The following is a 25,000-nucleotide window of genomic DNA, read 5'->3' on the forward strand; positions in this document are numbered from 1 at the left end:
GTTGATGTTATTTCCATGGGAATGGATAAAAAAAGTCTTATGATTAAAATACACATATAACCATACATAATTAGCATCAAGACTCTTCATCAAAGAAGTTCAGAACAGTAGGAACAAAGGATAAATTAGTGGCAAAACTACTGGCATTAATGCTGCTCGCTACTTTCATGAACAAGCCAATAACATAAAAAATAAACCGAATATGGAAGAAAAGAGGACATTCCCTAGTGAGACAAATACTGCCCTCCAAAACTGTACAGTTGCTGACCACCATGACACCTTCAATAAAGAGATTTTCCTGACATCGCATATACGTGACCGTTGGATGATGAGGGCTGTCTAAAAGGCCGTCTACGAGACTGTCTCTGAGACAGAGAGATCCTGCTCTAACGAAGTGGCATTGTTGTCTGGGAGGACTCGAATGCGAGAGCCTTGCACAGATGGAAGGACTCTTCATGTCAGCTGAATAATGAAAGTGAAAATAAATAAACTCAAATTACGGAGGTGCGAGTACAAAGAACATTTATCCCCTTTTCCTGGAAGGGTTGGAGGGAGGAGAGAGAGAGAGAGAGAGAGAGAGAGAGAGAGAGAGAGAGAGAGACTTATAAATCTGGAGAGCAATAATAAAAAATTCGAAACTGGCAAAACTGAACATTCATTTAAAAGTATACAAGGTCGTGAACATTAACCACTAAAACTGAGATGAAATAACTTTTCTATCAACTGTTCATCATCATCGTATTGAAGAACTATACGTTATTAACATACATATTCGCTATTTAATGGAAAAATTTGTAATCCCCATCTGGATACATAAATAAACACTCAAATATCAAGTTCTAAATGTAAGAGTGAAGTAGCACATACAACTGAGGAAAAAGTATTACTGTCAAGTGATGCGAAGAATACAATTAATCTAACTTATCAACAATGATTTTTAGAGCTTTTGTTCAAGACAATCTGCTAATCGAATGAGTCAGAACTGGTCCCATATGGTCGCAATGTAATCGGGCTGTAAATTTCAACAAGATTACAAAAGAATATTTTAAGGCCAAATATCTGACTTGAGTCGCATCATTCGCACGTCAAAACACTTAAGATGGATTGTGACTTGAACTGATAAAAAGGAAAATAACCCAAAATAACCGGGTTATTTCGCTCGGTAAATTATCCTAGGGCAATAAAAGTTAAATCGCATAAAGGATATGTGAGTAATTTTAATATTGATACTTTCAATGATACATTCAGCCTATCATGAAGCGAGAGAGAGAGAGAGTTTAGAGTGCAGAGGTACTATACATTTCTTAGTTTACTATACACTGGTATATAAAATCTACAAGTAAATAGATATATATATATATATATATATATATATATATATATATATATATATATATATATATCTACATACATACACCATACAGACCTGTTTGTCTAAGAAGTTTCTATACTATCCACAATATTACTCTCTGTCAATCTAGAACGCTGTAGGACTGTTGAGAATTTTAGGGATGAAATATAATTTAAAAAATATATGAATATCAAGAAGCAGCCTTTGAAAAGCACACTTCCAACGTATTCAAATTATAACAATTCAATGATCCAGTACATTGAAGAAATAGCAAAGAGGATATGATAAAAACTTCTAGTCATCATTGTGATGAGTTAACAATATAAAAACATACTATTACTCTGCTTGCGCAATAAATGCAAGAATCTTTCACTTACAGAGGCCCAAGGCAAATGTTTCTGAATGAGCAACCTATTTATTTATTTAGGATGAAATTCAAATACTTAGCAAAAATTATGCGTCTGAACAGCTATCTTTACACTTCAAAAGGGCCAGTGGAAACTAATTTCCGAATAGTACTTTTATTTTTCTTTGCCCCTGAAATCTGCATTGCTCAAAATTATTCTCCAATGAGTAATAGTAAATTTGACCCTTACAGTAAAAATATCATACGACCTATCAGTTACCCTGATCTCTGAAGTCCACTGAACCACACCACTGTACACTGACCATTTGGCATTTAATAAAGTGGACTCACTATATCACCATAAAAATGAACGATCTTCTCTTATATTAGATTTGCTAAATGCAAGCATCTTGAAATATAAAACACCTCTCTTTAGGATATAACAAAAATGACATTTCTATATTAATACAACACCTGTGTGTCAGATGGCTATGGAAAGGGCAATATCATTTGACTAGTATCTATATAATCTACAACTGCCAATATCAATAACAATCACAATCAATACCACAAAGATTACCAGAACCGAATTCGACAGATTACGATAGATTTCATAGATTAAGACATAAATATTTGCCATATCTAAAGTGTTCATATAATGTAAAAGAATCAAATAAACGCTGGAATAATACCCATATTAGACGAGAGATTCTTGTTTCTCATCCATTCACAAAAATTAGTCTTATACTTAAATATCTGCTTTGGTAAGCCATATGAAATCCCTGTGGCCACGGACCAAAATCTTCCATAACGATCCCTACTCAGAAAAATAAAATCTACATGTACACATACACACAGAGAAACACAGACCGACCGATAGATAGATAGATAGAGAGACAGATGGATAGATAGATGGGTAGATCTGAGGAGATATCAGTGGGGAACGGGATTCCACACTAATCAGCTAGGCTAAATTTTTATTCAAAGCAAAGACCTCTTTGTGTGTGTGTGTGTGTGTGTGTGTGTGTGTGTGTGTGTGTGTGTGTGTGTGTGTGTGTGTGTGTGTGTGTGTGTGTGTTATAAAACAGTTTGGACGAGCATTGTTTGAGTGCCTCCGTATTTGCCATTATCTCAAAACTAGACTCATCTGGTTTCCTGTTCCAGAACTTCTTACATGTGTCTATGCTGTGCCTCGCCGGTGATTTGTAAATTTTTTCAACTACTAAACATCAGTCAGCCTAATCCTCAAAAGCAAATGATCGAATTTACCATTCTTTTGCTCCTGTAGCTTTGAGATTCACCCGTTGAAATCTGTTTTTTTTTTATATATTTAATCACAAAATATATAGTGATTTTTGCGGATAAATACAATGCAAGCCATTATATCAACGGGAAAGGGTATGAACATTTTCTTACGAAACGGAAACAGAAAACCCGACATACTGTATATTAATTTTTCTGACAAATATAAACTAAAGTATTCAGCGATATCACAATGGCATAGCCATGCTAGTCTAAACCTCCAGTGACAGTTAATAGTGCTAAGAAAATAATATAATTATGATTAACATTATAATAAATAAACAAAACCGAAGAAATTTACCTAAAATGGCAGGAAAGCCCATTATATTTTAAAAAGTGATGCCACAATAAGCACATAAAAAATGACAGCATATAAATATGCAAATAAGAACTAAGACAAAGCCTGGAGGGACTATAAATGGCATCTCTTTACAAAGACATATTCTCCACATCCAATTCTTAAGCGCATACTGTCAGTCTTCATGAGATACCATTATTCTCCTCACATGTCTACACAGCTACCTCTTTGAAAGCCCTCCAAACAGCAACGTCCTGCTCAGAAAAAAAAAAAAGGTGAACCTCATGACAAATTTCAAATCCTGGTAGATATGCTTGTATATTCTTATTCTAAGAAACATTCTAAGCGTTTACCTTTGAACGTTATTATATTACTGAATGCCGACATTCGTGTCAAAACCAGAACTTCTAATATTACTGAGACAATAATCGCCAAGACGAAGCAATTACAAGCTGGCATGTTTCAAGCGCGCACGCAAGCACGTGTGAATCCGGCTTAATACCCCAGCTAAACTACTTCTTTTACTCGAGACTTTTATCTTTTGAGCTTAAAACAATGCGCAGTATTTACAAAACAAACTTTTGTGTCTTTTATCACCTAACGAAATGAAAGATTTGGTTAAGACACATACTCAAATATTATCAAATGGGTTATTGAGAATTACTTCACATTATTGCCTTTACAATAATTAGTTCTTTTTTACTGAAAAAGAAAAATCAATTGTAGAAAGACAAAAAATCTTGTGTTAGTAAATATATGCATCAATGTAGCAAATTTTTAGAGGTTCCAAAGGCTTCCGTATTAACGATTACAAAAAAAAAAAAAAAACTGAAAGGAGTTAAAACTTGGATATGAAATCTTGAAAGAAATTATAAACGTTTAGTGAATACTAATGCACTGCGGATGTAGCTTCAAAGGCCTTAATAATTGCCAGAGCTTAAAAGAAGGTTAAACCCTAACATGACTTGTTTAAAAATAAACTATACGTTTAGCTCTAATGTACTACTACTAATATTACAAACACTAAAAACCACAACGCTAATGATACGAAAAGTAGACTACTATTTAAAATGTGCACGAACATTATCGCATCTAAAATATTAAGCCGCAGAAAACCCATAGGGTCGACTACACATCAGAACTTTTCCGATACTCAGCCAATGACAGACAACCCCTGTTTAACAATCTCATTGCTCATTCAAGACCAAATCTTGCCTGTTGCAATGAGCGTATATCTGTCGCAGAACGCAAGCACCCACTGCACTACTTTCGGACAAAAGCTAAATTAAGCATTCCTTGCCTTTCCTACACTCTCTCCGAGTAATAGCAGTTGTTAATGATACCGTCATGATACTTAAAGACTAAGAAAGGTGTATAAGTAAAAGAATAGCGATTTTCCAGGAAAATGCAAACGTATTAATCTATTAATCTAGATACGATGTCACCATTATTATTATTATTATTATTATTATTATTATTATTATTATTATTAACACCCCACCGAATACATAGCAAGAGCAATTAGGCCTTTCGAAACGGTTATCTTTTTAACAATAAGTTGACCATTACGACACATTACATCCCAAACCTTGTCCCTCACCGCGAAATAGCCTCGAATAAAAACCTCTTATTACCTTATATTTCTCTATTTCTTTAAGTGCATCACTAACCCTATTCTATGGGGGCCCTAGGCACCCTTACAGTCCAATCTGGTAATAACACTACTACTGCGTAACGTGGGACGATGACATCAATCTTGCACAGAGGAGGGAACAAAGGTACCCTAAAATTCCAGTAAAATTGAGTAGCTAATAGTACACGAAAGCTGTCTTCGAATTGCTGCGTTTTCTTTTTCATTTTCAGCCCTGAAAGGTATAGCAACCACTACGGACTTTCAACAGTAGTCTATTTCAAAGAAAAACTCAAAGGATCTCAGAGAGAGAGAGAGAGAGAGAGAGAGAGAGAGAGAGAGAGAGAGATTTCAGCAACATTACGGAACGGAAATAACAACCAACATCTGGCAAAATCATCCGAAGCATTTTGCATCCTGAATTAAACATGATTACTAAACGCATAGGGAAATGCACCATATTTCGCCTAATATATCATATTATCCAATATTGCAAAGGGCTGCAAAAAAAAAAAAATTATTCTGGAGAGTAAAACATTTTCTGAACTTTAAGTTCAAACTCATCCTTTGCCTACGCCAGCCCAACTCCTTGTACCTGCCAGGGAAGTCAAGAGCCACGGCTCAAGGAGGTGCTATCTTACTTGAAGCTTCTCCTTGAAATATAATACGTCCATGTTATATAAAGATATTGCTCATGTTGCTTGGGACTATTTTAATAAAATCTCAGCAAAGATTCCAACAGCGCTTACATTCTTTTATATATATATATATATATATATATATATATATATATATATATATATATATATATATATATATATATATATAATGTGTGTGTGTGTGTGTGTGTGTGTGTGTGTGTGTGTAAATGTAAAACACTGATGAGTTTTCTGCCACCACACATACATGAGGCTCACAATAAACTGTGTCAGTGAAATCACAGTAGAAGATTCCTTCTTATCTACCTATAACTTGATACATAGGATGGACTTATAACTTTAAATTCCCATTTGAGTAATAAGAATCATAGTTATAATTACAAAAGCTTGATCTACTAGTAACTGGGTTTAATTTATTCCCATGTCACAGATACTTGCTTTATTCTAAATCTCTGTTGATTAAATGAGACTACGTAGTTAGAGAGAGAGAGAGAGAGAGAGAGAGAGAGTTGAGATGTTACAAAAGTATTTTACAACCACGTAAGGGAAAGTGAAGAACAACAGTTCATTGAATTCGCAAAAACTTACTCAATGCAATAAGAACTGTTAAAGTACTTCCTATTATCTATCTTAAAATCGACAGGGAATGATGAAACAAACTTTTTTTTCTCTTATGAAACCTGCTACAAACTAGAAAAACTATTTAATATTATATATAAACTCCTCAGTAATCACAGACGCTAGATTACAGGAACTTGGATGAATGTACAGAATACCCGAGTAAAAGGTTTGTTAACATTCCTTACGGTATCCAAATAAAGAAATGCGACTGAAGTACCCATTGTTATTCTAACCAAAAAATGTTTCTTTTACAGACACAAGAGGCACCAATATCAACATTCACCCTCCAACATGCCCTCAAATGACGTCGGTTCATTCTATGTATGAATCAACACGTTTATGAAATACATTTTCATTAATATTTCTACTGTTCCACAAGCGAGGAACAGTAGAAAAAGAATAGGTACAACACCTAATTACGAAGAAAAGCGTCACACTAAAAAATGTACAGCACCTAATTAGGAGTGAAAACTTCACACTTGCAAGATTTTCCAGGAATTTCCACTCGTCATCTACTCCACATATGCACTACTTTTCTGTCATATTTTAGGTATCAAAAAATATTACTGCTCTGCAGCAATCACAGGTGTTTTTTCAACCACCAAAAAAGATACGTCATATCAAATCGTTACCAAGGCGGCGGACAGCGGCACTGCCTGAATGTTTTCACTATGGTTTACCACACGCTACTGAGAGATGGATACACTCCCCAACCTGCCCTCACACTACCTTCCCCTTGGATGCCATGCCGCCACGCACTGCTCGCACACACAGATGGGTGGACGGATGGATGGTGCAGGACTACACTGACAGCAGACTTGGTGCTATTTCGTAATAGGAATCTTCTAAGTTTATCGCGTACTGACACTCATCAACACTATATACAGAGTATATATATATATATATATATATATATATATATATATATATATATATATATATATATATATATATATATATGTGTGTGTGTGTGTGTGTATGTATATATTATATATATATTTATATATAATATATACTGTATATAATATATATACACATACAACTATATCTATCTATATATATATGTGTGTATTTGCGTATGTGTGCGCGCGCTCGCGCATAATGAGAGAAGAGCAAAAAGTTAACGAACTGTTATATCGGTGTTTAGAAAAGAAATGATCGTAAGATGAAGCAAGGAAGAGGAAGAGAAGCCGTTTGTTTACATTTGTCTGAGCGGAGCAGAGGAATAAACCTAGAGCACGGGGTTAGGTGTAAACAATGGCCGCCTTCACCTGAACCGCGCTTCACTGGCATACCATCAGTATCCACATCCGTATATATGTACAAAGGAACACATACAAACGGTTAGGGGCGCAAACGGCCATACAAACATCCAGCGATATAAAGCGCCTTCCAGTAACCAACTTTTGGGTTTAAGATGGATAAAAAGGACTTCAAAAACTGCGCCATAAAACCTCAGTGCTCTGAATGGGACATATACATATCAATCTCTCATAACTGAAATTGAAATTATTAAAGCATTAACTTTATTTTTACCTATGAAGTCACGTGTAATTACTCCAGTGGTGCCGGCATTACTAGAGTAACTAACAGGCAAGTGTAATAATAAATTATTAAGAAAAGTTTTAAATTAAATCAACCCACGGAGGAAAAATAGATTACCATTAATGTTAGGCCAATTAACGGAGGAAAATTGAGTAATATAATGAAATCTAATTATCTGATACGATACAAAGTAGATTATCTTCTACAATAGAACATGCCTGATATCCAACCCATTACCTCTTCGTAACTGTTGTATCGATAATGAAACAATGGATTTAACGCCAATCCTTGAACTCGATAAAATCCAACTATATTTGGATATGTAAATAAAAGTGATTGATAGATGAATTGTATGACAAAAATTCTAAATATACAGTCGTCAATTCAATATTATCATTAGTAACCACATTAGCACAAGACTGATATGGTTTCGATACTGAAGTCTGAACCATCGAGTAAATCATTTTTTATTTCATATGAGTAATTATTCTTCAAACAAAATAAAATTTATTTCTTCTTTCGATCATCAAGTAAAGGCAATGAGCCCTCAACAAATTTTAGACCGTTTACTAAACATCAGTGCCGAGTAAACTCTGTATCGAATTTTATCTCAATATAATAAAGCCACAAGGTAGAGGGTATGATTAACACTCAAACAGTTTTGCGATATTTATCTCTTTCGTGTAGTCATGAAAGTTTTAATTGGCTAAAGACGAGACAAGATGCCCAGAAATTTCATAAATTGTAATCATATCCTCTTGCAGGGATCGAGCAAATCCATCTAAGTTCTATTATCTACAGGATGAGAGTTACTTTCATTATTCAGCGACGATCACAACTGAATATATCGCAGCATCCTATTTCGTAAGATCACATTTGTCAGAATATCATTATATTAAAAGTATCAATAAACTTTTCTGAAATCCCACAAAATATCAACGTAACCGTTTTAATCTTGTCAACAATCAGTAAATTTATACTTTACCTTCATAAAGGTATAGAAACACAAAAAACGATTTTTCATTATCAGATACGACGATACGAATGACCCTATTGTGAGCTAAACATGTATACAACGGAATGAAATCTGATCAATTTACGGTATTACCATAATGTGTGCACCCACCATGTACTCCAAACGTTCCACAGATGTCAATGGCCTGACCTCATGTAACACAAAGGCTTATCCAGACAGCAGTGCAGTTGCACTTTATTTCTCAGTCTATGTTGCTAGCATATGTTGACGCAAAGAAATATAGAAGTCTAACTAATTTTAGAAACAAAGACGTGCAACCGCAAAAGACATCCTTTCAAAACATCAAAAAGAGACATTCCTGTTCCCGGAAATCTATTGCTCACCAGAATGTTATCCTCACAAGTCTGCGACCTTTTCTTATCTGTCTGGTACTATATCCGCAGTATTTCGATATTATGGCTGCACTGCGACTGGTGTATTAACAACTACTTCCTTTCTTAAATGAAATGTTGGTAAGAAAGCCCAACTTGTGAATGTACAGTGAAATATCAAACTCCGTTTTTTAACGCCAAGACCAATAATCTGCAAAACGTCAGTACAGACGAATAATTTCTGATTACTTTCTTCTTAGTCCGTAAGGCATGAGAGGTTGTCTGTATATAAAAGGTGGCTAAGATTTATCAGGATCATTTGAAAGACCTACCCATGGGCACTGGCAACTGGAATGAAGATAAACAAAATTAACAGCTCAAATTAGCAAGGCAGCTGCAAATAATGTCAAATATCCATTCGCTGAAGATCGGTAAATGATGTGCACGAATATGTTCTCTATATATGTTTTATACAACCAAGAGAAAATAGAAAATGTTCATTTCTTCCTTCAGCCTCAATCAGCGGTGTGTTAATTCCAAACGATGTAACAAGGTTCCTTTTTACGCGAATCAGTGGAGAGAGATTTCCCAAACATCCATCAAAACAAAGTCCACCGCTAGTATACTCATTTGCCTAACGCAGTGAATGGGGATCACAAGTTCCATATAAACAAGTACTGCTGCCAACATGTGAAAGCCAGCCAGCCGATGATGATGGAGATGGTGCACGTGAAAGAAGTGATAACGGTGCTGATGAGGATGAGGATGAGGAGGATGATGATGATGCAGATGACGAGTTATATATATATATATATATATATATATATATATATATATATATATATATATATATATATATATATATATATAATGAGTGTGTGTGTTACAGTAAGACTGTGAAACTAGGGTTTTCACAAAATCTCTGAAATTTTCATGGAACTCGTGAAATCACCAATTTACTTAGGGACATTTGATCCCCGAGGGGCTAGTACTAAACACGGCGAAACAGTGTAGATGAATCACTGTTTCGCCGTGTCTAGTACTATAGCTGGTTCACTTAAGGTAGATTCTTGGCCCTACGAGACGTTTGTTTGGCGGCCTCTGATTGGCTGGTACCGGGAGGCAGGCGGCTCGCTCACTGTCTCATTTTTACATCTATAGCTCAGAAAACTAGCAATACTTTATATTTCTTCATTTATCTCACGTTCTGCACAAGATAGGAAAGTTTTAGCCATACCATAGGATTCGGTATTAATTGTACATCTAAATCATGATTTCCTGAAATCAATAATATAAAACAAAAAGGAATTACAACGAGTAAAAGTGAAGAGAGAAGTATTTAATTCTTTATACCTGTTTTTTACTTATAGGATTTTGCATCATTCACGTGATCAAGATAAAATAAAACTTGTTTTCATACAATAAATTCACCCCGAATACTCTGGTGCTTTCAGATTTTAGATGCCTGAGATATGTGAAGAGAAAATGGAGTATATGTCTTATTATGTTGCATCCGTTCTTGACTCAGTTTGCCAAGAGACGGTGATGATGATCTGCAAGACACCGCGTTGATCATCTCAGCCGTTGACAGTTGTCAATTAGCGATATGAGAAATTTGCAGTTTCGACAATATTTTCCGTATTATTATATCATTACATTTTCTGTAAATAAATTGCATAGAATTCCCGTTATGACTGACGAGCATTTTCACTCCAATATCATATATATCCATATGGCAAAGAAAAAAAAATAATAATAATCAGATGGATGCATCTGGATGAGCTGGCTTCAATTTAGACATCGCCAACAGATTTTATGGTAAGAAATAAAAAATGTACTTTCGTTCATTGAATGAACATATGAAAACCATAAGCTTTTGATGTTATTGACCAGAGAAACAAGCGGCCATAATAATGAACTCATCATTATGTAGGCCTGTTATTTATCATGTAGCCTACAGTATATATGCAAATTTCTCACCTAGAAAAAACTGAATCAACACATCCAGATGCATCCATCTGATTATTTTTGCTTATCAGATATGTCCAGCCATACGGACATATGTGATACTGGAGTGAAAATGTTCGATAGTCATAATGGGAATTCTATGCATCTAATTACAGAAAATGTAGTGACAATAATACGGTAAATATTGTCGAAACTGCAAACTTCTCATATCACTAATTGGCAACTGTCAACAGTGGCTCAACGCTCTCGCTTTTTGCAGATCACTGTCTCTCGGCACTACTGTCAAACTGAGTCGAGAACGGATGCAACATAATAAGACATATTCTTCATTTTCTCTTCACATATCACACGCATCTAAAATCTGAAAGCACCAGAGTATTCAGGATGAATTTATTGTATGAAAACACAAGTTTTATTTTATCTTGATCGCATGAATGATGCAAAATCCGATGATAAGTAAAAACAGGTATCAAGAATTGAATGCGTCTCTCTTCACTTTTAATCTCTGTGATTCCTTTGTGTTTTATCTTATTGATTTCAGGAAATCATGATTTAGTTGTACAACTAATACCGAATCCTATGATATGACCAAAACTTTCCTATCTTGTGCAAAACGTGAGATAAATGAAGAAATATAAACATATTGCAAGATTTTCTGAGGTACAGGCGTAAAATTGAGACAGTGAGCAAGCCGCCTACCTCGGTACCAAGCCAACCAGAGGCCGCCAAACAAACGTCTCGTAGGGCCAAGAATCTACCTTAAAGTGAACCAGCTATAGCCCTCCGGGATCAAATGTTCCTGAGAGAATTGGTGATTTCACGAAGTCTCTGAACATTTCAGGGATTTCGTGAAATCCTGGTTTCTAATCTTACAGAACTAAACATAGTAAGAATGTTAATAAAAAAGACTACAAAATAAAACTGCCCTTTGAAACACCATGGCAAGACTTTATATGTACCCATCTGTAAATATATGACGTTTTGGAGACTAACATTTACAAATGTGTTCAGACTAGTGTCTACTGAAAATTTCATTGAATTTGGCCCACTCATGTTACTCCGTATACAGGGGAAAAACATGATCACCTACATTCCTAAAGCCTTACTGTGTTCAACCAGGTGCTTATTTCAAAATAAACACAATTCTAACAGCAAACATTTTTGCATTTCCAAATGAATTCCTGCATCATAAGAAAATGAAAACTGCATTCAGTTATTATTTGATCATTACTGTGTTAATCAATCAGAATATAGTCAAAATCAACACATTTATTGACGTGAATTTGCGCACTAGGGGCATATCTGCACACTAATGATATCCTTTTTTTTTTAGCGGATACAGTATTCGATAACCTACAATGCAAATTTAGTACCAATAACGGAATTTCAAAATGTTCCATATATATGATAAGTTCAAACCAATTCTGCGTGATTTGCTTTAAAACACTGTTAATGAGCAAAATAATCAAAAGCACTTCCGGTGAATGGCGTATGAAAGTGCCTTGGGAAAGCCACACAATATAGGTGAAAATTTTAGTCAAACACAACAATGACGAGATTACGGGAGAAGAGCAATGAGAGCCATGCTTTCTGTGAGCATAATCAGGTATGGTACAAGGCCCAGGGAATGGGATGAAGAACCTAAGCACTCACAATGTTCACTTTCAAACAACCCTAGATCTTATTCCAATAAGCCCTTAAGCAGATTTTTCCTGCGCCTTCTACAAACAAACAAATTTTGCTTTGACAACTCCAATCGACCACTAAAAATGACAGGCAGACAAGATTTATAGCTTTACATTTCAATAGGTACCATCACTTGGAGTTGTTGAGAATGAATAGATTTTGCTACACACATACACACATGCGTACGCATTACATAACAACACACGCTTGATGAAACTTGCGTACCTTTATGCAACATTACAATACTGCCGATTTAATAAAATATATATACACTACGATACAAGTAAAGTTAATTCAAAACACAGAACACCCTTCTACAATACAAAATTTACAGAGAGAGAGAGAGAGAGAGAGAGAGAGAGAGAGAGAGAGAGAGAGGGGCAAGGATAAGCTGGGGTACATTTCTAATTCTTTATTTGACGTTGGTTGCCTTCTTTCCTCGACCTGAAAAACCTCTGTATATTGCTCTCTGAAATCCACCTCATATAAACCTAAAATTAAAACAAAAGACCGTGATACAGCGACAACGCTAAGAGAGCCACAACAAATGATTTCCATTCTTCAGGTGACCGGTTGGAAAAGAGGAAACAAATGGATACAGTGGGTCAGAAAATCAAAACAATATAGTCCAAGTCGGTGACCGAGACAAAACTAGTGGTCCTTTTCTTTCTCCCAAGAACTTCGGATCATTTTCAATTATGCCTTCATTTCACCAAAAAACAAACAAGCAAGCCTATCATGCAGTTCCGAGATTCATCTTTGCAATGTCTGTGATAGTGACAAATTGGTACAAATTCAGCGAATCGGATGCGATTATGGTGATTTCACTGAAATTCAGACGAATGCGAATCTAATTACCGCTCAAAACCTTAATAACTTGCACGAGGAATCAATTAAGCCTGTCATGCTCTGATGAACAATAATTATTTCAAGAACGTTTTATTTCATGAGTAACATGCACTCTCCTTTTCTTCTTTCCCATAAGCCCTTTGTTGGCCGAGTCGGTTGAGCTTCAGACCGTCATTCGATGGGCCGGAGTTCAATTCCCGCCGCCGGCTGATGAAGAGTTAGAGGAATTTATTTCTGGTGATAGAAATTCATTTCTCGCTATAATGTGGTTCGGATTCCACAATAAGCTGTAGGTCCCGTTGCTAAGTAACCAATTGGTTCTTAGCCACGTAAAATAAGTCTAATCCTTCGGGCCAGCCCTAGGAGAGCTGTTAATCAGCTCAGTGGTCTGGTAAAACTAAGGTATACTTAACTTACTTCTTCTTTCCCATTCTACAAAATGACTTACGTGACTTATCTCGGTCACTGATAGTTTAAAAGTATACTTAGCAAATAATACTGAAAAATCCTTTCTCAAAAAAACAAAGGGTGTTTCATTTGAACAAATTTAGGCTGTCAAGCAAAGCACTGGGACACTTTCCGCATTCAGCGCTTCAGACAAAGAAAAGAGAAAGTTGCAGTGGTTGGATAGCAAGTCACAGAGATGCAGAAAATAAAAGAAATGAAGGACAAAGGCCTAAAGGTTGAACTGGGAGAAAATCCCACAGATGCACTGAGAAGTAATAGTCAGAGAGCTTGGACAGCAAGCTTGAAGAAAGGAAGCTGGAACAGAGGTAAAGTGAAAGGGGTAAAGAGGGGGTGCAGTTAGGGACCCAAGAGACGCTGCAAACACTCTTTAGCAATGCCTAAAGTAAGCAATGTAAGATGGACCTAGGGTTCAACCCCCCAACGGGGAACAAAGGTGTTGAAACTTAATCTGTAACATAATATTTCAATGACTTTTTTTCATAAAAATTCAAAGTTCAACAGAATCGAAAGCCAAAACAAAAACTGGCTTCTGAGGAATTCCGCAACTCATGTCTTTTCTTTACTTTCAATTCCACAAATCTCCACTCATTGCAAGAGCCCCGCCTAAAGTTCTCATCGAAGTAGACATGGGTCTTCTAACTCTTCTAGTGGCCGCGGGAAGCCAATGACACTTCTTCTTCTTCTTCTTTTTCTTTTAACGTGCTTTTATTCCCATTTTGTCACTTACTAAGTGTTGCGAAGGATGTGCCCAAGCCATCTCCATCTCATCTCTCTTTTATCGTAACTTCATCTACAACTGGAACTTCCCTGATTTCCCATATGTTATCATTTCTCACTTTATCCAGCCACCTTATTCCTAGTATTCTTCTTAGAGCTTTATTCTCAAATTGACGAAATCTTTTAGACACATTCGTTGCCTTCCCGCGATTCTTGTCCGCACGGCAACAGAGACCGTTATAGACTAATGAGTAATCTTCCTTTTATATACATTTTCATTTCGTTTTATTTCTAAATTTTATTCAGCGTGCCTTCTGTTTTGTTTCATTTACCTCTTTTAGTCTTTTATTAAAATCACACTCAAGAGAACCTCCGCTGAATATCATTGTTCCTGTATATCTGAAAGACTCAATTTACACTATGTAAACAAACTGAAGTATTTTCCATACAACACCAATTAGTCATTGTATTAATTAATCTAGATATGTAATGTTGATAAAAATCCTTAAATTCTTCACACTACCACAAAGTCTTTAAACTCAAACAAGCTCGAAGCATTTAACTGATCCAAAAAACATTTGTAAACTTTATCTCTTCGTACTATGTATGACCTTAACGAAAACTCATAAAATACAAACGCTTTTGGTTCTCTGGTACGAAACGATGTTCAAATGGAAAATGAATACACCGATACGCAAATAATTCTCATTTTAAACAATATAACTTGGGAACTGTTAAGGAGTTGCAATTGTGCCCAATACAATAGCTATGACGCCTTTAAAATGTTATGTACCTATCAAAGCACGATTATAAAAATATAACGGTTTCTGGTACGTTTTTAAAATATATACCCCATATTCAGTATCTATTTTTTCAATATATTGATCATCCCATGGTTTGAAAAGTGAGATTATTCATTTAACGGTTTTCGTCCATATCAAAATCTAATTCTCTCTCTCTCCCTTAGACTATCGGAAAATGATGACGACACAAAAAATAATATCCATCCCTTTTATCAGATAAATCCCGACCACAATAATAGTTTTATCTGTCACTTCTCGCCTATTGTGAAAATGAGTGCACGTGCGTGGTGAGAGAGAGAATTTACGAAAATTACGCTGATATCCGTGAAGGATAGACAGCCATATGGATGCCACACACACACTATCAGAAAAAGAAACAAACAAACACAGAAAAGATCCAAGGGATTCCCTATCAGCTGTACACATTTCCGCTAGCGATACCAACATAACCTTGCCATACTGTAACAGGTTAGGACGCTTGAGCGACGAGTAACAATTCACTGAACTGAGTCTACGGATTTGGGGGCAGTTTTAGTAAAACATAAAGTTGTTACAGTGATAGAAAAAAAAATGAAGATGCTAATGAGTTTTCCTGCTAACTTTAGTACATTTATCATTTTTCGGAGAAAAAATAAATAAACTCTAATTAGTTTAAATTTCATACACCCCAAATTTCCCAGCATAAATGCAATGAAACACTTATCAAGGTACGTTGCCATACAAAAAATAATTCTGCGCAGTCCAAAGAAGGAATTGTCGGTGTTGCTGAAACACAGTCAATAGTATTCACTGTCCCTTACTTAACAATGATGTAAGTCTCACTCGTAGAGAAATAACAACTATAAGAATATCTTCAATTTGGAAATAACCATCAAACGACAAAATGAAAACACAAACAAGTAAAATCTGAAGATCATCAATACATTCCTGTGTCCAACTGTTGAGCTGCTCCTTCATCCTGAAAAAACATTGGAACAAAAGATGGGCAGAGAGTGTGGTGATTTCTATTACCAAGGACTTATGACAACGAAGAACTCAGCGCAAGAGTCCAGAAGAGTACGGATGCCAGAGTACTGTATATGAACTTGCTTCAAGGAATCTTTCGATACCGCAAAAAATGACGTACGTCAAGTCAAACTTTCAAACCTGGGATTTTTCCATAACTAAATGAAAGCAGTCAACTACAAGGAGTGAGTGGAGTCTAAAAATTTATGAATAACAGATAGGAGGGCCAGTGTTATTACAGACCCAATGAAATAAACAGAATTAAAAAAAAATGAAATAAACAGAATAAAAAAATTCAATTTATTTAAATGGCAAAACATGCTCTTTAGAACGATAAAAAAATCATAACTACAATAACATGTTTGTTTTTCTGCTTTCGGCGTTCATGAAACGTTGCTAATGAGAGCGAGCAAGAGACTCTAAATTCAAATTCTGAAGTAGAAAAACAACAAAATCAAACCTCGTTCCATTACTCTTTCGCCAATACAATAAAATCAAGCACAAATATACGTTCTTTATAAGCACTGGCTCTCGACTCCGTCTAGGTTTTCCACTCAAACCAATTTTCTACCACTTTCTCTCTTATCCAAGCAATCACGTCAGTTTCAAGGGTTCATTAACTAGGCGTACAAAATCAAACTATATATATATATATATATATATATATATATATATATATATATATATATATTATATATATATATATATATATATATATATATATATACATACATATACAGTATATATATGTATATATATTTATATATTATACATACACATAATATGTATATATCTGTATATTATATATATATATATATATATATATATATATATATATATATATATATATATATATATATATATATATATATATATATATATATATATATATATATATATATATGAAAACAATCCACACCTTAGGAAGGTATGAAAGCGTGATATGTGAAGCTGCTGCTGAGAGCTTAAGCCCGACTGTTTCGTCCTCCATCAGACCTTGACAGGAGGAGGACAAACAAGTCGAGGATAAAACAAACTTTTACGTTTTCTTTAGATCTTCCTTCGTGTGAATGACTTATCTTGAATTACTTTCTTCATTTCCATGAAGATTGCATTATATATATATATATATATATATATATATATATATATATATAACTATATATATATATATATATATATATATATATATATATATAATAATGAATATAATATTTATGTATATACATAAATAAATACATATAATATATATACACATATATATATGATATATGAAGAGTTTTAAGAATTTGGCAACCAGTGTATGCTATACTCTCCTTTCTTCAGAAGACAAATCTCAATGGAAGTGACTTGCCTCCTGAAATATTCAGGAATAAACGCACTTTAGCAAACTGACGCTCAGCGTATAAGACCAACTGCAGATTCTACACGATTTCCTTCCGAAATGCCAACAAATCTCGAAACTTCATCAGAAAATAATCAGCTCAGTGCATCATGATTTTATCTTCGTTGCGACATCAAAATTCCCCACTCTTGAGGCAAGAAGGGAATAAACAACCACCCGGACAGAATAAATGAATGACCTCCAACGAAGCATCGTTTATTCAGAGAATGAAACTGGGAGGCCATTCTTAAACATCTCAGCGAAGACTGCGACACTGGTAAAACCCACCCACACGGGAAATGGCTGTCATTCTGAACAGACTGCCTCTCACAATATCACTGTAGGCAAAGCGCTCCTCAGGAGCAAGAGAACAATCCCGCTGGTCTCGTTTCATCAAGTAAGTAAGCTCCAGAAAAGAGAATAATAATAATATAATAATAATATTTTCACAATATTTTTTTCAAAATGTTCAGTATCAATGTGGGGGGGGGAATCGATAACGGCATTAATTTCCTTGTAAGCTTCCCAAAGCAAAACGCTCAAATGTTTACAAAAGAAAATGTAACAGAATAAGAAACTAAAAACAAAGATATAGAAAGCCTAAAAACGGCATGTGCGTATACATAACAGCAAGGGATGTCAGAAAAACTAAGGAAACGCGAAGAGGTACTTCAAAAGACTATAACACTTTCAATATTAAATCAATAACAGAAACATTAACCCAACAGTTTTTGCATATGTCCCTTGGTGACGTTATGCAACGTGACCAACGGACTTTAACATTAAAATCTTGACTTTGTGTTAAATAGGATACATGTGTTGTATTTCGGACGTAATTACATAATCATAAATGGAAACAGCAATGCATATATATATATATGCATATATATATACATATATATATATATACACACACACACACACACACACACACACACACATATATATATATATATATATATATATATATATATATATATATATATATATATATTAATATTATTGCATTAGAATCCTGCCTTGGGCGACAGTTTCTTCACTTGGGTCTAAGGCTACGAGTGATAAGCGCAAAAAAAAAACGTGTGAAGAAATAGAAAAGTTAAGAGGTCGCTGTGTCGGGCAATGGAGAGAAATACACGCACACACATAGATATATTTAATTTTTCATAACTAATGTTCCAGCCTAAAAAATCACAACTTTTCTGAATCGTGGATGAGCTCCCTCTGCAACAAATTTTCACGAAATTAGTCGCTTCATTTCCCTACAAAACGCTGATCAGTAGTGCGTCGAACCCACTATACACAATGCATCATTCACTCTAATTTGGAAGCAATCTCGCGTTGCTTGGATACTGCTGGTTTTCCTTTCCCGGCCGTATTTGTCTCAATCTATCTTGAACTTCCTACGTCCTTTCTTTCTTCAGTCCTGCTAAAACCTGCAAATTATACTCTCTTTCGGACTATCTACCCTTCTGCATTCTTTCCACATGACCAAACCATCTCAAAACTCTCAGATCCCACCTTCCACCGCTAACAGTGTTATGTATCTCTACATTTCTCACATTTTCACTTCCTCGTACGGTCTACCCAAACAATTCATCTCAACAGGTTCACACTGGCTTCCACTTCCATAAAGGAGAGTAGGCTCAACGGTCTCTTCATACTTGCTTTCTATAAACGCTTCAAGATCCTTCCCAATCTTTTGACCACATCCTTCCTACCTTCCTCTCTTCTCCTAATCTATGATTCCACCTTTCCTAATCTTACCATTATCTGTTATATTTACCCCCAAAATACTTATATGAATTCATTACTCCCAGTCTCCCTTCATCCATGCTAATATTCACTGTTCCATCTTCCTGGTTTCCACTTACCCTCATAATCTTACCTGTGTTCATATTTGTTCGTAAATCTCTCTTCGTGCAGACAATGAAATTCTTTCACTAGTTCTGCACATGATACAGGGCTGTATCTTCAGTAAATATTACCTACTCCATATTCACTATTCATTTTATTCATCCCACAACCATGGATCATATACATATACATATATACCTTATATATATATATATATATATATATATATATATATATATATATATATATATATATATATATAACAATAAATAACACCTTTCTTATACAGACAAAAAACATTACAAACCGTAAGAATAACTACTGTTTCAGAAAAACGCTATTAAGTTTATGCATAAGGTTATTTCGTCATGAAACAAACGAAGAAGTATACGTGAAAATGAAAAATTATCACTTTCAAATAGTATTGTTAATGCACAAAATAAAAATGAAAACACAATACCAGTAATTATGCCAGAAAACGAACAACACTCCATTTTCATCAATCTGTAGAACTGTCGTGAAATTCTTGGAGCAAAAAGGATGTCGGGACTTGATTTCAAACGTACACTTCCGCTGTCGTCACTTAACATAGACACGAAGAAGCTTAATAAGGCGGGGAGGGATGTTTATGTAACAACAGATGAACAAACAGCGTAGCGCAAAATAAAAGAACCAAGTAACAAGGCTTCATGTGTGACTTCAATCACAGGGTCATCTGAGGAATGGCTGCAAGGAGTATTGTACGGTACATAAATCGAACCTCTTAAGACGCATGAAAACTTGGCCACTATCTTTTTCTTCGGTTTGAGATTCACGTGAATTCCTTTCAAACAATCAAGAAGTATGAACATGGATACGATATAGCAATTTACATGACAAAATACCTTCAAGGTTAGTTTGTAATGCTACGCCATGTTTCAGTTAACCAATAATATTCCTAAAACAAAGTTTAAACTCGAACCTTACCACATTCCACGCAGCTCGCGGCAATTATATTACGTCGCTAGTATACTTCTGCCAAAATCACGTTTTGCGATACACTTCCCCAACTTACTCAAAAAGTAATCAATTTAAAGGAAGGCTGGCAAAAGGAGCGTTCCTTATTATTATTATATACATGTTTTTGAACACGATTTTTCAACCACAGAGGTCAAAATATGTACCGAAAAGTTCACGGATAGTAGGAAAACTATTTTTGCTCTTTCAAAAGCTACCTTAGCCAAGGTTTCTTCAGGATTACAATAAGCACTAACAAGAAAATGAATGGGTCGTGTAAAGTTTTCATATACCACTGCGTTAAAATAAGCCACACGATATACCAAATTCGACACTAAGTATAATACACCAACACGTTCAAAGTCCCAGAAAATCAAAGCGGGAGCCAAAAGGTACTTACCAATAGACTCCAATTTATTACTGTGGTCTCGGTTTACTAACCTGCAAAGTAGAGGTAAAAATGTTATTTCAATCGCTTGAAAAGGAATGGAACTCATGCAAAAAATCAAACTTCTTTCTGACACAACTCTCAGATATGACATTTATTTTGATAGATTTTTAAATACCAAACATGTTGATCTTCACGTAGGCCTTTCGATGAAAACTATTTGACATATATCTAGAGGACCTCGAAAAAGATATATTCAGGAATTTAATTTATGCTTAAATGTACCATGTTTCACAAAGTAATAGAACTGCTGCAAAAATTAGACTATTTTCATCGATATACAGGCCCAATCTTAGATCCTACACGTAGTTCTTTATGCTAAGAGGGATCGATAAGCATTACGCATAAATACGCACACACTATAGTACACATACTTTATATAAATATAAATATAAATATATATATATATATATATATATATATATATATATATATATACATACATATATATACTGTATATACACACACACATACACATATATAGTGATAGGGAAGAACTGTATGACTCTAGACAGGAATAGAAAGTGTGGATTAGGGGTTTGTATATAAAACAGGTCAAAGAATTCATAAGGGTCATTGTGGAGGATATTGAAAATTTCTAAGTTTGTAAGATGGGAGTGGTAAGGAAGTGGTTAAATGCTTATGGTGGAAAAAAAACGGGCTGAAACAAGGGTGAGTTTTCTTTGCATAGCTGTTCAACATCTTTATGGATGCAGTGACGCGAGAAGTGATAAAAAGGACAGCAGATGTATGTGTAAAATTGTAGGATGAGAAAATGGGCAAAAGTGATGTTTGCAAATAATAGCCCTCATTGGGGATAGTGAACAGACACATACTAATGAAAGAACTTGAGCGCGTTTGCCAGTGAAGAATGCTGACAGTAAATGTGAGTATGAATAAGAATATGATGGTAATGGAGGCAAGCTAGACGAAGCAGTGAATGTTAGTATTTATCGTGGGAGAATGGAAAAACTTGATTTGTTAGTACTTGAGAGAAGAGTGAGTCATAGCAAAGGTGAAGTAAAGAAGATAGTCAAAATGTGTGCAAAACGTAAAGACGAAACTTGCAATATGCATGGAAGCCTAATGGAATGTTGGAAAGAATGGTTGAATAGAATCTCCTATATGGAAGTGAAGAAGTCTGGATGATGAATTTTCAAATGAAAAAAAAAGGCTGAATCTGTGAAGAAGGACAGTATGCATACCATATGCTGCACAAAAATTGCAAAGGCAAGAAATGTGGAGATACGTAAAGTGGTAAAGTGGTTAGCGTGGGTGGACGGAAGATCAAAGCACTTAAGGCTAGGTCACGTGGAAAGGATGAAGGATGGATGTTAGGCAGGTGAAAAGTGTACAATTTAGAAGTACTTAATAGAAGGAGGAGATTTAGAACTTGAAACGGTACTGGAAAGAAAGGTCCTCTACATCCAGGAAGCGGTAGAATTAGGGAGTTTACAGCGCTGCTAATGAGCCTTCTGTGTGGGTGCATGAAGCCCTAATATTGTAAAAGTTTTATACAGACAATTCATCCGCTTTTCAGTAGTTAATATACGAATATACTAATGAGCACTGCTCTCTCTCTCTCTCTCTCTCTCTCTCTCTCTCTCTCTCTCTCTCTCTCTCTCTCTCTCTATGTATATGTATATATATATAATAAACACTGTATATATATATATATATATATATATATGTATGTATGTAGTATGTATGTATGTATATATATATATATATATATATATATATATATATATATATATATATATATATATATATATATATAGATTGGGATATATGATATATATCATACTTACTGCATATATAATTAAAGAACAGATATGATTCGTCACACCTGCAAATAATTAAAGAACAAATTCGAAAGACTACAGCCTACAGGCCACATTTAGGTGTGCCATCTAAATTCCCAAGACTTCCGGTGTCAAAATCTAAAATCCCGAAGTTACATCATAGTTCTACACAAGACAGGTGCAACAGAAGGGAAAATGAGGAGATAAGAGTTACTCTCATATCTTGAATGAACAAGCTACTGCATAATTACCATAATGAGGGCACTACACATGGCAGAAAACTAAATCTAGGCAATCACCTAGCAACGAAGAGATCGGCTAGAATCGGTACCCTTAGCAAAATACGTTCTTTCAAAGATTAATCACTTCGTGAGACTATGAGGTAGCGAATCTTTCATATGTTAGCCGTTTCTTTACCAAGTGGAAGATAAACTGCGAAGAATAGCGATGAAACAGGTTATGATAATTACGACACTTGAACGAGATGCAAATAACTGATTAACACATCATTTACACCGAAGTAATGAGGGGGGGGGAGGTTTCTGCATGACCAAATGAACGAAAAATTAAGAAGTACGCGTGATCTAACCGAAAAATAGAGTTATGATCACAATGGATCGAGAGAGATAATCAAGAATTACTAATGTCGAACAGTCCAGCATTGCTTCTTATTTTCGAAGAGGACGACTAACCATGCAAAAAACGTATGTCAACAACAACAAAATTCTATATACTGTTATATAGTAAAATATTTTAAAACGACCTCGAAAACTGTCGATAGGATTCATTCTCCAAGTCATGAGCGCAAGGCAGCATTTCCATCTATAAAGCGACACCATTCGAAACTTTTTCATAGTATAATGATCGGGCAAATTACTGCCTTATTTTCGAGATCAACTCCTGGCAGTTTTAAATAATAATAATAATAATAATAATAATAATAATAATAATAATAATAATAATAATAATAATAATAATAACCCCCTGACCAATGATAAACAAGACCACTATTACATCCATTCGGTCACAGAAGACACACACAATATAGAACCAGGAATGCTAGAACGCACATCTCGAATCATAACAGGCCCATTGCCATTGCCCCATATCTGTGGTTTTTCCCCTTTCCACCCCAACCAGTGATGTGTGCACAAGTTCAATTCGCCTCTAAAAAGGTCAGACATGATGCACACATTATAAGCATGCAATCTCGCCTAATGTGACTGAGTGGATAATATTATGTGGTATTGGCCAAGTGTATCACTGGTCGGCAGTTCAAATCTCCCAGAAGAAAACGTTTGTATTATCAATATTAATAACGGATATTCCTCTTAAAAACATTTTCTTACGACAGTCACGTTAACATCCGTGGCCGTGCTTTCTTTTCAGCCACATCTATACTAAATTTACAAATGTATTTTACACAGACCATCCTTAACAGATGGTACTACAGGAAGAACCTCAAAGGCGGCGATTTCAGTTAAAATCCGTTTAAAATTTTCTGGTTCATTTTGCTTGGAGTGAGATAAAATATATTCTATACATGATACACAAGTACACAAAACAAAAAACCCACTGAGTACAACAGTTGCAGAATTACCACAACTGAGAGCCTGATAATACAAAATTTCTACCATTACGAGTCATATAATTTACTAAGTAAATTGAAAAAATAAATCGTTCAACGTGTTAGGAAACTAGAATTTTCGTGTGACATTCGTCATAAATTTAGCTACTGCAATTAGGCATAGAGAAAGCATACCTCAACGTACATGAAAGTCTTTAAACATATTGATATCACAAGCAATTCAAAAACAAACAGATAGACAGTCGATAGTGGAAGCAAATACGGAATGAACAAGAGAGAAAGAAGAACAAAGACGAATCTAAGAGCAACTCAAAGAATGAGAAGTAA

The 25,000-nt window shown here is 35.1% G+C and overlaps 1 protein-coding gene across 8 annotated transcripts in view; it reads right to left on the reverse strand.

Annotated features, from left to right (window-relative positions):
- for (cGMP-dependent protein kinase for) overlaps positions 1-25,000 on the reverse strand; it is a 704,904-nt gene that overhangs the window by 353,023 nt on the left and 326,881 nt on the right. For 2 of the 8 annotated variants that reach the window (XM_067098862.1, XM_067098859.1), the window contains exon 1: positions 6,888-6,934. The exons of 2 other annotated variants lie outside the window; for them this stretch is intronic. The gene's annotated coding sequence lies outside the window, so the exon portion shown is untranslated. Of the gene's footprint in view, positions 1-6,839; positions 6,950-25,000 lie in introns of those variants that run through there. 4 more of the 8 variants (XM_067098860.1, XM_067098861.1, XM_067098857.1 and 1 more) reach the window with 4 other exon arrangements.

The sequence above is a fragment of the Macrobrachium rosenbergii genome, chromosome 55 (genome assembly GCF_040412425.1).
Source record: "Macrobrachium rosenbergii isolate ZJJX-2024 chromosome 55, ASM4041242v1, whole genome shotgun sequence".
NCBI classification, from domain to species: Eukaryota; Metazoa; Arthropoda; class Malacostraca; order Decapoda; family Palaemonidae; genus Macrobrachium; species Macrobrachium rosenbergii.